At 45.3% G+C, this 10,724-nt stretch overlaps 1 long non-coding RNA gene across 1 annotated transcript; it reads left to right on the top strand.

The window, feature by feature from the left end:
• The first annotated feature begins 226 nt into the window (after positions 1-226).
• Positions 227-4,660, top strand: LOC309349720. The gene is made up of 2 exons (XR_014160132.1): positions 227-345; positions 3,582-4,660. It is a non-coding gene; the product is annotated as an uncharacterized lncRNA (long non-coding RNA).
• The last annotated feature ends 6,064 nt before the right edge of the window (positions 4,661-10,724 follow it).

Raw genomic sequence — 10,724 nt, 5'->3', positions numbered from 1 at the left:
TTTCCCACAATGTGCATTCTATATTGCTTTGGGAGTGTGTAGATCAGGGGTGGGAAATCTTTACTAGCCTGAAGGTCACATTCCCTTGTGAGGAACCTTCCGGAAGCCACAATGCAATGGTGGGCGGAGCCAGAAGCAAACGAGGGCAGAGCAATGGAAGTGACTCTTGACTTTGTGCAAAATCCATTAGAGGTTTATGCGCACACCTCTCTCCATCCAAGCAAACAAGAGACACTGCAGATAGGCAAAAGACCTCAAGGTGGGCATGGCGCACGGTTGGCCTGGAGAGAGGTACGGCCACAGGAGTGCCTCAAAGCCTAGACAGAGAGTCCTGGAAGGAAGCAGGTAGATGCTATCAATAATAATAATAATAATAATAAGAAGAAGAAGAAGAAGAAGAAGAAGAAGAAGTTTGTTGTTGTTGTTTAGTCATTTAGTCGTGTCCGACTCTTCGTGACCACATGGACCAGAGCACGCCAAGCACTCCTGTCTTCCACTGCCTCCCACAGTTTGGTCAGACTCATGTTTGTAGCTTCGAGAACACTGTCCAACCATCTCGTCCCCTTCTCCTTGTGCCCTCCATCTTTCCCAACATCAGGGTCTTTTCCAGGGAGTTTTCTCTTCTCATGAGGTAGCCAAAGTATTGGAGTCTCAGCTTCAGGATCTGTCCTTCCAGTGAGCACTCAGGGCTGATTTCCTTAAGAATGGATAGGTTTGATCTTCTTGCAGTCCATGGGACTCTCAAGAGTCTCCTCCAGCACCATAATTCAAAAGCATCAATTCTTCGTCGATCAGCCTTCTTTATGGTCCAGCTCTCACTTCTATACATCACTACTGGGAAAACTACAGCTTTTACTATATGGACCTTTATAATAATAAAATGTTTTTATTTATATCCCACCCTCCCCAACCGAAGCCAGGCTCAGAGCGGCTAACAACAATAAAAGTAACACAGCATTCTAAAATCAATTCATTTTAAAATCAAATCAGAATCAAATTAATGGCATCCATTGGGCTAGAGTTCTACGGGGATTACCAAAGGAGGGGGTCAGTCTGGTGGAACAGCTCTGTCTTGCAGGCCCTGCGGAAAGATGTCAAGTCCTGCAGGGCCCTAGTCTCTTGTACTGAGCGTACCAACAGATCAGGGCCACAGCCGAAAAAGCCCTGGCTCTGGTTGAGGCCAGCCTAGCCTCCCTGTGGCCTGGGACCTCCAAGACATTTTTTGTTTGAAGGTCCTCCATGGGACATACCAGGAGAGGCGGTCCTGTAGATATGAGGGTCCTAGGCCATATAGGGCTTTAAAGGTTAAAACTAGCAGCTTAAACCTGATCCTATACTCCACCGGGAGCCAGTGCAGCTGGTATAGCACCGGGTGAATGTGATCCCGCGGCGCGGACCCCGTAAGGAGTCTCGCCGCGGCATTCTGCACCCGCTGGAGTTTCTGGGTCAGTCTCAAGGGCAGCCCCACGTAAAGTGAGTTACAATAATCAAGTCTGGAGGTGACCGTTTCGTGGATCACAGTAGCTAGGTCAGGGCGAGAGAGGTAAGGAGCCAACTACTTAGCTTGGCAGAGATGAAAAAATGCCGCCTTTGTTATAGCTGCAATCTGCACCTCCATGGAAAGGGAGGTGTCAAAGATTACACCCAAACTCTTGATGTGGTTCTTTCCACACAAACATCCTGATGAACCCAGAACCTCTGGAATTCTTGTGCTTTAAGCATCCGCCTAAACTACATCCTATGTGGGGTTTACTCCACTCAGGCAAATAAGGTCTCAATGCTGATATGAGTCCAGAAGCAATAAGACTGCCGTCCTCCCTCAGAAACAAGTTGTTCACACTGAAGGAGCCCAACAGAATGGAAGCAATATAGCAGCAGGTGACTTGGGATCATCTCTCCAGAACCACATGTTTCCTAAGAACAGGGGGGTTCTGGGTTATGGGATGAGCAACCTGCTCAAATTGTTTACAACAAGGATGGAGAATCTAGTCCTCCAGATGTTGTTGGAGTCCAGCACCTATCAGCCCCAAGCTGCTATGGTCAATGGCCAGGGGTGATGGGAGCTGTAGTTTAACAACTCCTGGAGGGCCCCAATCCCCTATCCCTGTTCTATAGGGCCTTCCTCTCACCTAAAGCTTGAATGGCACAATGAAGATTAACTAGTCCCACAAGACTTGCCCTGATCAGTCCTGGAAGAGCTGACAATAGTAAACATAAAAGCTATGTTATAGCATCTGGAGATCCAAAAAAAGATATCTAGCATAGCCTAAATTAGTGAAAGAATTTAGTATGAAGAACCGAGAGTGATAGATCGTTATGCAAACATGAATTGAAGATATTATCTTGCTGCTGGACATGATTTAATGGTGACAAATAAGGTCCACAAGTGTGGAGAGTTCATACCGACGCATCAAGTTACAGAACTGGCTCTTGAATCCACCCACGCCCCTTCTTTTTATTTATTTCGCATGAATGGTAGTATAACTAACTTTTAGTTTCTTGTAATCCGTGCCAAAATCTTACAAAACATTTTAAAACAATGTCCATGCCTTTTCTTTTTTCTTTTAAATATTATAAACAGTGCATTCAAAGTGCCATTTTTTAATAAAACAAAACATGAGAAAACTGCTGTCTAGCTTTGGACTATAAGTTCCTCACGGACAGGGGCATAGCATGATTTTGAAGGGGCGTGAACCAGGTACGCTCTGCCTGTTACCGGGGATCTGGAACCTGGCCTGGCCTTGCCGCCGTATCCCCAGTGCCAGGACTCACCATGGACACCTCCCTTGTTCTTTTGTAATGAGTTCCAGTGAGCTCCAGCTGAAAAAAAAGCTCTGCAAATCAGTCTCTTTCTGGTCTCTGTCATTTTTGTGTGTGTTTACCTGGAAGTCCTTTGACATTAGGCCATTTTCAGAGAAGCCTTGGCCCATACCATAGTCAACTTCCTAACAACAACAACAACAACAACAACAACAACAACAACAACAACAAAACCAACTTCTTCTTCTTCTTCTTCTTCTTCTTCTTCTTCTTCTTCTTCTTCTTCTTCTTCTTCTTCTTCTTCTTTCCCCACCCATGTGGCTGGGTTTCCCAAAAGAACATTAAAAATACAATAAAAGATCAAACATTAAAAACTTCCCTAAACAGGGCTGTCTTCAGATGTCTTCTAAAAGTCAGATAGTTGTTTATTTCCTCAACATCTGATGGGAGGGGCGGGTGCCACTACCGAGAAGGCCCTCTGCCTGGTTCCCTGTAGCTTCATCTCTCACAGTGAGGGAACCACCAGAAGGCCCTTGGAGCTGGACCTCAGTGTCCGGGCTGAATGATGGGAGGGAGATGCTCCTTCAGGTATACTGGGCCGAGCAAAAATAACTACTGATCAAGGTTCTAAAATTATTTGCTGGGTTTTTAAGAATATCCCTTCTACATTAGAACCAGGACACTGAGCCCAGAGAAACTTCTGCTCTCATGAATTGTGCTGTTGTTATCCAACTCTGATCAGTCTGCGCACCTTTCTGTCTTGAATGTACCTAATACCTGCATTGCGATTTTCTGCTTTGGTCTTCCGGCATTTCTTTCAGACCGAGGGTTAAACTTCGCAGAAACTTAGCAGGTATGGCTTTGGCTTTGAAACAAGGGACTGGAGGGCATATCTTACTTGACATGTTGCATTGTGAATTTCGAGCAAGGGTGTGGGAGGTCTAGCCTGACTTTGTTTGCGATCTGCGCAGGTGTGCTTAGAACTTCAAAGCCAACTACAGTAGAGTTTACAGCTGGGGGGGGGGGGAACATTTGTCAAACCCACAACAGCAAAAATCTGCTGAATATTCAGGTGGAGCCTTTTTCCCCTCAAGTAATCAGCTCTGAACATCTATTTTCACATAAATGGAGGGTCTTCTCTGTAACACCTGAGACGCCGATCAACATGAAACAGGTTTCCCCTCCCACACAACAGTTGGATTTGTCCTGACTGTTAAATATTATCTTGCACTTTCAATCTAATTTAATTTATACCAGTGAAGCGCATGGTTGATGAGGCCGTGCTTCAGATGTGGCAGTCACAAGAGTTTTGCATCCCCACCCTGGAAACAGGTGTGGCGAAACATGGAATGTGAGTAGTGGTCTGAGTGCGCTAACCAGCATTCTTTGCAATGTCTGCATCTTTAAAGGGCACTGCACATTGTGCTCTCTTTTGCATCAGATTGCTCGGGAGGAGTGTGTGAGAGACATACTTCAAAGGCAGCCTTCTGAAAGCAAATGCCATCTTTCAATTGACTGCCACAACCTTCAAGGGAGATATCAAATCGTATAGCGTTTTGCATGGGCGTGGGGTCAAACCAATGCTCATTTGTGAAAGACATAATAACTTTGTCCTCAGGGACAACAGAACTACTTTTATTCCAGTGCCTGGAGATAGTTTATCACGTTGGATTTTCTTCCCCCACTTTGAAAACAGATGTGAAACCTCAGCTGATCCTCGTCACGACCCAAGGAGAACTCAAAGGACTCCTATGTAGGGATGGAAGGATATGTCAATTTTGGCTCTCATTTTTCCAATCTGAAATTCAGCCCTCCACATTTTGTGGTGATTTTTTAAAATTAAAAAAAAAAATCAGCATTTTAGTGCAAATATCTCCTAATAAACCCATTTTTTAATGCAGTTTGGACTAATGTACAGATTTTTGCAAGCAATTCCCCCTATAATATATTTCACATGTTATTTTAATTAATATATTCATTTTTATCCATAGTTTTGCCTAATACAGTGGTACCTTGGTTCTCAAATGCCTTGTGACTCGAACGTTTTGGCTCCCAAACACCGCAAACCCAGAAGTGAGTGTTCTAGTTTGCGAACGTCTGATGGCTTCCGATTGAGCGCAGGAAGCTTCTGCAGCCAATTGGAAGCCACACCTTGGTTTTTGAATGTTTTCGGAAGTCGAATGGACCTCCGGAATGGATTCCGTTTGAGAACCAAGGTACGACTGTATGCGCATTTTGGTAACCATTGGTTGGAAAGCTGCATCACAAAATTCAGACAAGTGCAAATTTCAAAGGATGGCTGTGTTTTGGTTCACTTTTTGTTTAGGAAAGTGTGAATTAGTTAGAGCTGGCTTTAACTGTGTACCGAATCAAATTTGTCCTCCATCCCTACTGACAACTTAATCTTGTCCTGTCTGAATTGGCAGTACAGCCTGGAATGTACCCAGTCCATCTCTGTAGCTGCATTATTTAGCAGAAGACGAATAATTACTATATTTGGAGAATTATAAAAAATGAATTTTGAGGACTTCCTCCTTTTAGATGTAAATCAATTAGATGCTGGAACTTTGAATTCTCTTCTATGCAACGGTAGAATGGAGACCTGGCCAATAAGGAGAAAATTACCTATAATAAATACAATGATTGTATCACAAACTTTTGATGTTATTTGGCCATCAATCAAACATGGGGGTTTCTCTTTTTTGAGGGGGACCCTGTTCTGATTCTTTTTCATTTTGTATCTCTACCTGCACTTTTTCTGAAAATATTATCGGCTTTGAATAACCATCACAACAGCAAACAATGCACTAAGTTGTAAATTGCGTTGCAGACATGACTTCAGATCTAGTGGACCACATTTAGATTTGGAGTGCAAGCCTGATCCATTTGAGATCAGTCCGAGTTAATTGGAAGTGGGGTACATTCCCAGACTGCCTTTGTAATGCATGGCAGTGATTACAAGGAGGGTTAAAAACTTGGGAACTGCAATCTTCATAACCAACTCTCTGACTTTGGAGGGTGCTTTGCTGGGTCAACCAAAAACTAGCCAACAAAACCAGCACAACATTCGTTTTCGTTTGCTTCGCGATGATCTCAGTCTCCCTGGAGACTGCCGTGTGTTGCAAAACAGAGGCTCGAGCCCTGCAGATGGTTAGGGCGGGGCTATCCATCTTAGGATGGCCTCAACAGGGTGTGTCCTTTGAAGACTGGGGGTGAGCCCTGCGTATCTTATCTGCTGGAGTCAGCTGCCAGTGTTAGACGAGTACATGTTGTTTCTTTTTAAAGCGCTGGTCGTGTGATCCTCCATCAGAAATGCTTGGGAGTCTTTTTTTTTCTGGTCAAAAACATTAGTTTAGGACGTAAAAAACAAGAACGCAATAAAGAATACAGTAAGATTCAGGAGAAAGCCATGAGAAAGGAACAAAGGATCTAGGGCTATAATTCTGTGTATTGTTTCCTGGAAGTAAGCTCATTGTACACAGTGGGACATCTCAGTAAACATGCATAGAATTGCCCTGTCAGATTAATTGCTTAAACAGCTACTATCGCACGGACTTGCTAAGGAACACTGAAATTCATGTTATTATTCCTTCATATATTAGAGAGGTTTTGTGCGTACCTTGTTAAATGAGGAATACAATTGCAAGTGTGCCTTTGGGAAGGGGTGTGTGTGCAATATGCCAAATTTGGTTGGCTGTTAGGCATTAGGAACCTAGGAAGCAGGATTATGTAGATTCAGTATTGCCTGCACTGACTGGAAGGGGCTTCCTAGGGTTTCAGAGAGGGTGTCTCCCTGCCTTACCCGGGGGGGTGCCAGGAATTGACCCTGTGACCTTTTGCATGCAAACCAGATGCGTTAACAACTGGGCTACAGCCCTTCCGCTTTGTCACATCTATACCATTCCCAACATGATTCTGGATAGGTTATCATTTTGGAAGGAAGAATAAGTGTGATGTGGGCCGAAATAGTTCTGAAACAAAGGGGAAGTGAGAAGGGGGAAGAAGAAGAGTTTGGATTTGATATCCCGCTTTATCACTACCCGAAGGAGTCTCAAAGTGGCTAACATTCTCCTTTCCCTTCCTCCCCCACAACAAACACTCTGTGAGGTGAGTGGGGCTGAGAGACTTCAGAGAAGTGTGACTGGTCCAAGGTTACCCAGCAGCTGCATGTGGAGGAGTGGGGACGCGAACCCGGTTCCCCAGATTATGAGTCTACCGCTCTTAACCACTACACCACACTGGCATTAAAGGTAACCCTTTTGGGGAATAGTCCCTCTGCTCCTCCCAGCCCCATTTACATCCCCAAACTGTTTGCCTTATAATGTTCCTCACATTCCAGCTTTGAGCCAAGTGCTCTCCTGCTTTTTAGAAGGGTGCAGGGAGCAGTGGTGTAGCGTGGGTTGCCAGGTCCCAGGGCTGCGCAGAGGAGGTGGGTGGGTGAAATATACCCGGAGTTGAGAGTGGATTTCATGCTCTTTATTCAGCTCATAGTGGTGAGGAGGAATGAATGTCCCCTCAAAGTATCTGCTTTATATACATTATTTACACAATGGGCTGCACGTGATTGGCTAATTCCGGAATTCTCCTGTAGGCTAATCAGGTTGTGGATTCACTTCTATCTGGAGCTGGATTGGGTGGCTCCTGCCGACCAATCATACTGCTGCATTGTTCTAGGACCAATCAGACTGCTGCATTCTGAATCCTATTGTTCTAGGACCAATCAGACTGCTGCAGTTTGGATCCTATTGTTCTAGGACCAATCAGACTGCTGCAGTTTGGATCCTATCCAACTCAGTACATTACAGTGGGAGAGAGGGAAAGTGACAGAGTACGCATGCGCATTCAACTGCCTAACTGCACCTGCATCACCCAGGAGATTGAAACTGCAGAGATAAGAAAAGAAGAGTTGTTCCATTGTCTGGATAGGTCACTTCCTGGCTTGCATGGAGAAGCTGTTTTGAGTGGAGCCCAGTCACGGAAGCACACAGCTGTGTTGAGGCAGCACCTGGTGTTGAAATTGTGTGCCCCCTAACAATTTTGCACCTGGGGCAACCACCCCTGTGACCCCACACCATGCCACTGGCAAGGAGTGAGTCCTGCTGCACCTTAAAGATTAACCGGATTTATTGTGGTGTGTTCTTTGGGGCAAAGCTTACTTCACCTGATAAACAATAGATACCGCCAGGAGAAGAAAGCCAAACATATGTCACTCTGCAAGGAGCACCCTAGAAGGGAGTAAACTTTCCTGATCCAAAGGATATCAAACAGAACCTGAATTCAAAAAATAGAATTCCAAGGCGATTTTTCAAGGAGCTGCAACGTAGCCCTCCCTATTACCTTGGATCCAAACCAGAAACTAAACGAAACCAGTACTGCTAAGCGGTTCACAATTGAAACAAAGAGAATAAAGGGCAAGGCTTTTAGACAGTTATTTTCAGCGTATATAAGGAAGGCTCTCTCTCCTTCCAGTCATAGACAGATTGGCAGAAAAGCAGAAAGCATAGAAGGGAGGGTGGAAGACAAGCGAATTCTGGAACTGGTTATTCTCTAGGGTAAAAATGGTTCCTTGTCCGTACAACGAGTACAATCCTATACATGCCTACTCAAATGTAAGTCTCATTGAGTTTGCAAGGGCTTCCTCCCAGTTTCAGGTAAGATTGCAGCCGAAATTCTTATTTAATAGAAAAGGAGAGACCACAGCCTCTCACCATGTTTTCATGTGACAGCCCTGCTTTCCTGTGAAGCACCTACCTCTCTGTAACATGTTTTTCATTCAGTACAATTTGTTCTCCTTTTTCTGTCCAGCGTGACTGCTGGGTTTTTGTTGTTGTTTTCTCGCTAAATCGCACTCGGCTCCACCTAGCAAACCACTCCCTTGAGGTCAGGTTGCATCCTTCCCTTTCAGATAAACGTAGAGAGGAACAGATACTGAAGGACCCTATGTGTTATTTCTCACCAAGGGTAAAAACTCAGCACTTCTCATTTCCCCTGGTTCTGATTATGGACTCAGTCAAGAGCAAATCTTTGAAACACCAAAGTTATTCTTCAGTTTTCGGGCATTGTTTTGCTTGTGTTATACGGTTGCACAGTAACTGTGCAGAAAGCGAATTCTGCTTTTATCTAATCCAATCACCTCTATAATTAGGAAGAAGATGGATGCAACGTAAAAGTTAAGCACAAGTGGTTTTTGAGCACATTTTTTTCTGCCCTGCAAACCGATGGCTCTCAGAATGCAGCAAATGTGTGCTCAAACTACTTCCACCACAGTCAAAACATTGCGTCTGTCTTCACCTTTAATCAATGCTCATTTGGTGTGGAAGAACAGACCTTGCTTGTTCAACTCAAGGCACCAGAAAGATGAGGCAGTTCCTGGCATACAGATCAGAAACTTCCTGGTCTCTGGGAATCAGGGCCACATATACTTAGTCCCATTAAACCTTATGAGCTTATTAGACATGCATAAAATTACTTGGTTCATCTCCAATTCCCGTCCCCAAAACTCCTAGCATCTGACACATTTTAATCTTTTGGAATGGGGATGCATGGGGTGTTATAGGAGGGATAGTACCTCTGGTGGGGAGGATGTATTTGGAAGAAGAAAAGGCTTAGGAGTAAACCCCACACAAATCCAGAGTGGAGTTCCTAAGGCAGTTGGACAGTGCTTTGTACACTTCTGGCATCTCTTCAGCCAAGCTGGTGCCAAATGTTGTTGTTGTTTAGTCGTTTAGTCGTGTCCGACTCTTTGTGACCCCATGGACCAGAGCACGCCAGGCACGCCTGCCTTCCACTGCCTCCCACAGTTTGGTCAAACTCATGCTGGTAGCTTCGAGAACACTGTCCAACCATCTCGTCCTCTGTCGTCCCCTTCTCCTTGGGCCCTCCATCTTTCCCAACATCAGGGTCTTTTCCAGGGAGTCTTCTCTTCTCATGAAGTGGCCAAAGTACTGGAGCCTCAGCTTCAGGATCTGTCCTTCCAGTGAGCACTCAGGGCTGATTTCCTTAAGAATGGATAGGTTTGTTCTTCTTGCAGTCCATGGGACTCTCAAGAGTCTCCTCCAGCACCATAATTCAAAAGCATCAATTCTTCGGCGATCAGCCTTCTTTATGGTCCAGCTCTCACTTCCATACATCACTACTGGGAAAACCATAGCTTTAACTATACGGACCTTTGTTGGCAAGGTGATGTCTCTGGTGCCAAATGTATTGCTCTGCTTTCCTTTGGACTGCATCAGCAAGGCTAAGAGGGAGGTCTTGTTCTCTGGGCAGCCCAGGACCTCCACACACACTGCCCAGGCTTGCGCCCAAGAGAGGGATCAATTCAGTACAGCTAACACAGCAGTTTGGCTTCACCCCTGAGGCGCACTCGATTGTCTTTCAAGACACACAGACACCAAGAAGCTTTGGAATAAATGATATTGGGGGCTCATATAGGGAGGTAGACGCTCTTGCTCAAGCCGCCCTCTTCCCCAAAATGTAGAGAAAACGATGCCTATACAACCAGGGTAGACATCCTCCACTAAGATGGTCCTCATGACAGAGCGGTGCATGCTCTAGTTATCTCCCGCTTGGACTACTGCAATGCACTTTATGTGGGGCTAACTTTGAGGAAGACCCGGAAACTACAACTAATCCAGAATGCGGCAGCATTCCCAGACACTAGACTGGTAGTGACCGCCGAGACCATATAACACTGGTCCTGAAAGACCTACATTGGCTCCCAATACATTTCCGAGCACAATTCAAAGTGTTGCTGTTGACCTTTAAAGCCCTAAACGACCTCAGCCCAGTATACCTGAAGGAGCGTCTGCACCCCCATTGTTCCGCCCGGACACTGAGGTCCAGCTCCGAGGGCCTTCTGGCGGTTCCCTCACTGCAAGAAGTGAGGTTACAGGGAACCGGGCAGAGGGCCTTCTCGGTGGTGGCACCCGCCCTGTGGAATGCCCTCTCATCAGATGTCAAGGAAA

Source organism: Podarcis erhardii (assembly GCF_964252035.2).
Source record: "Podarcis erhardii genome assembly, chromosome: 9".
Lineage (NCBI taxonomy): Eukaryota > Metazoa > Chordata > Lepidosauria > Squamata > Lacertidae > Podarcis > Podarcis erhardii.
This window is presented reverse-complemented; position numbering and strand designations above follow the sequence as displayed.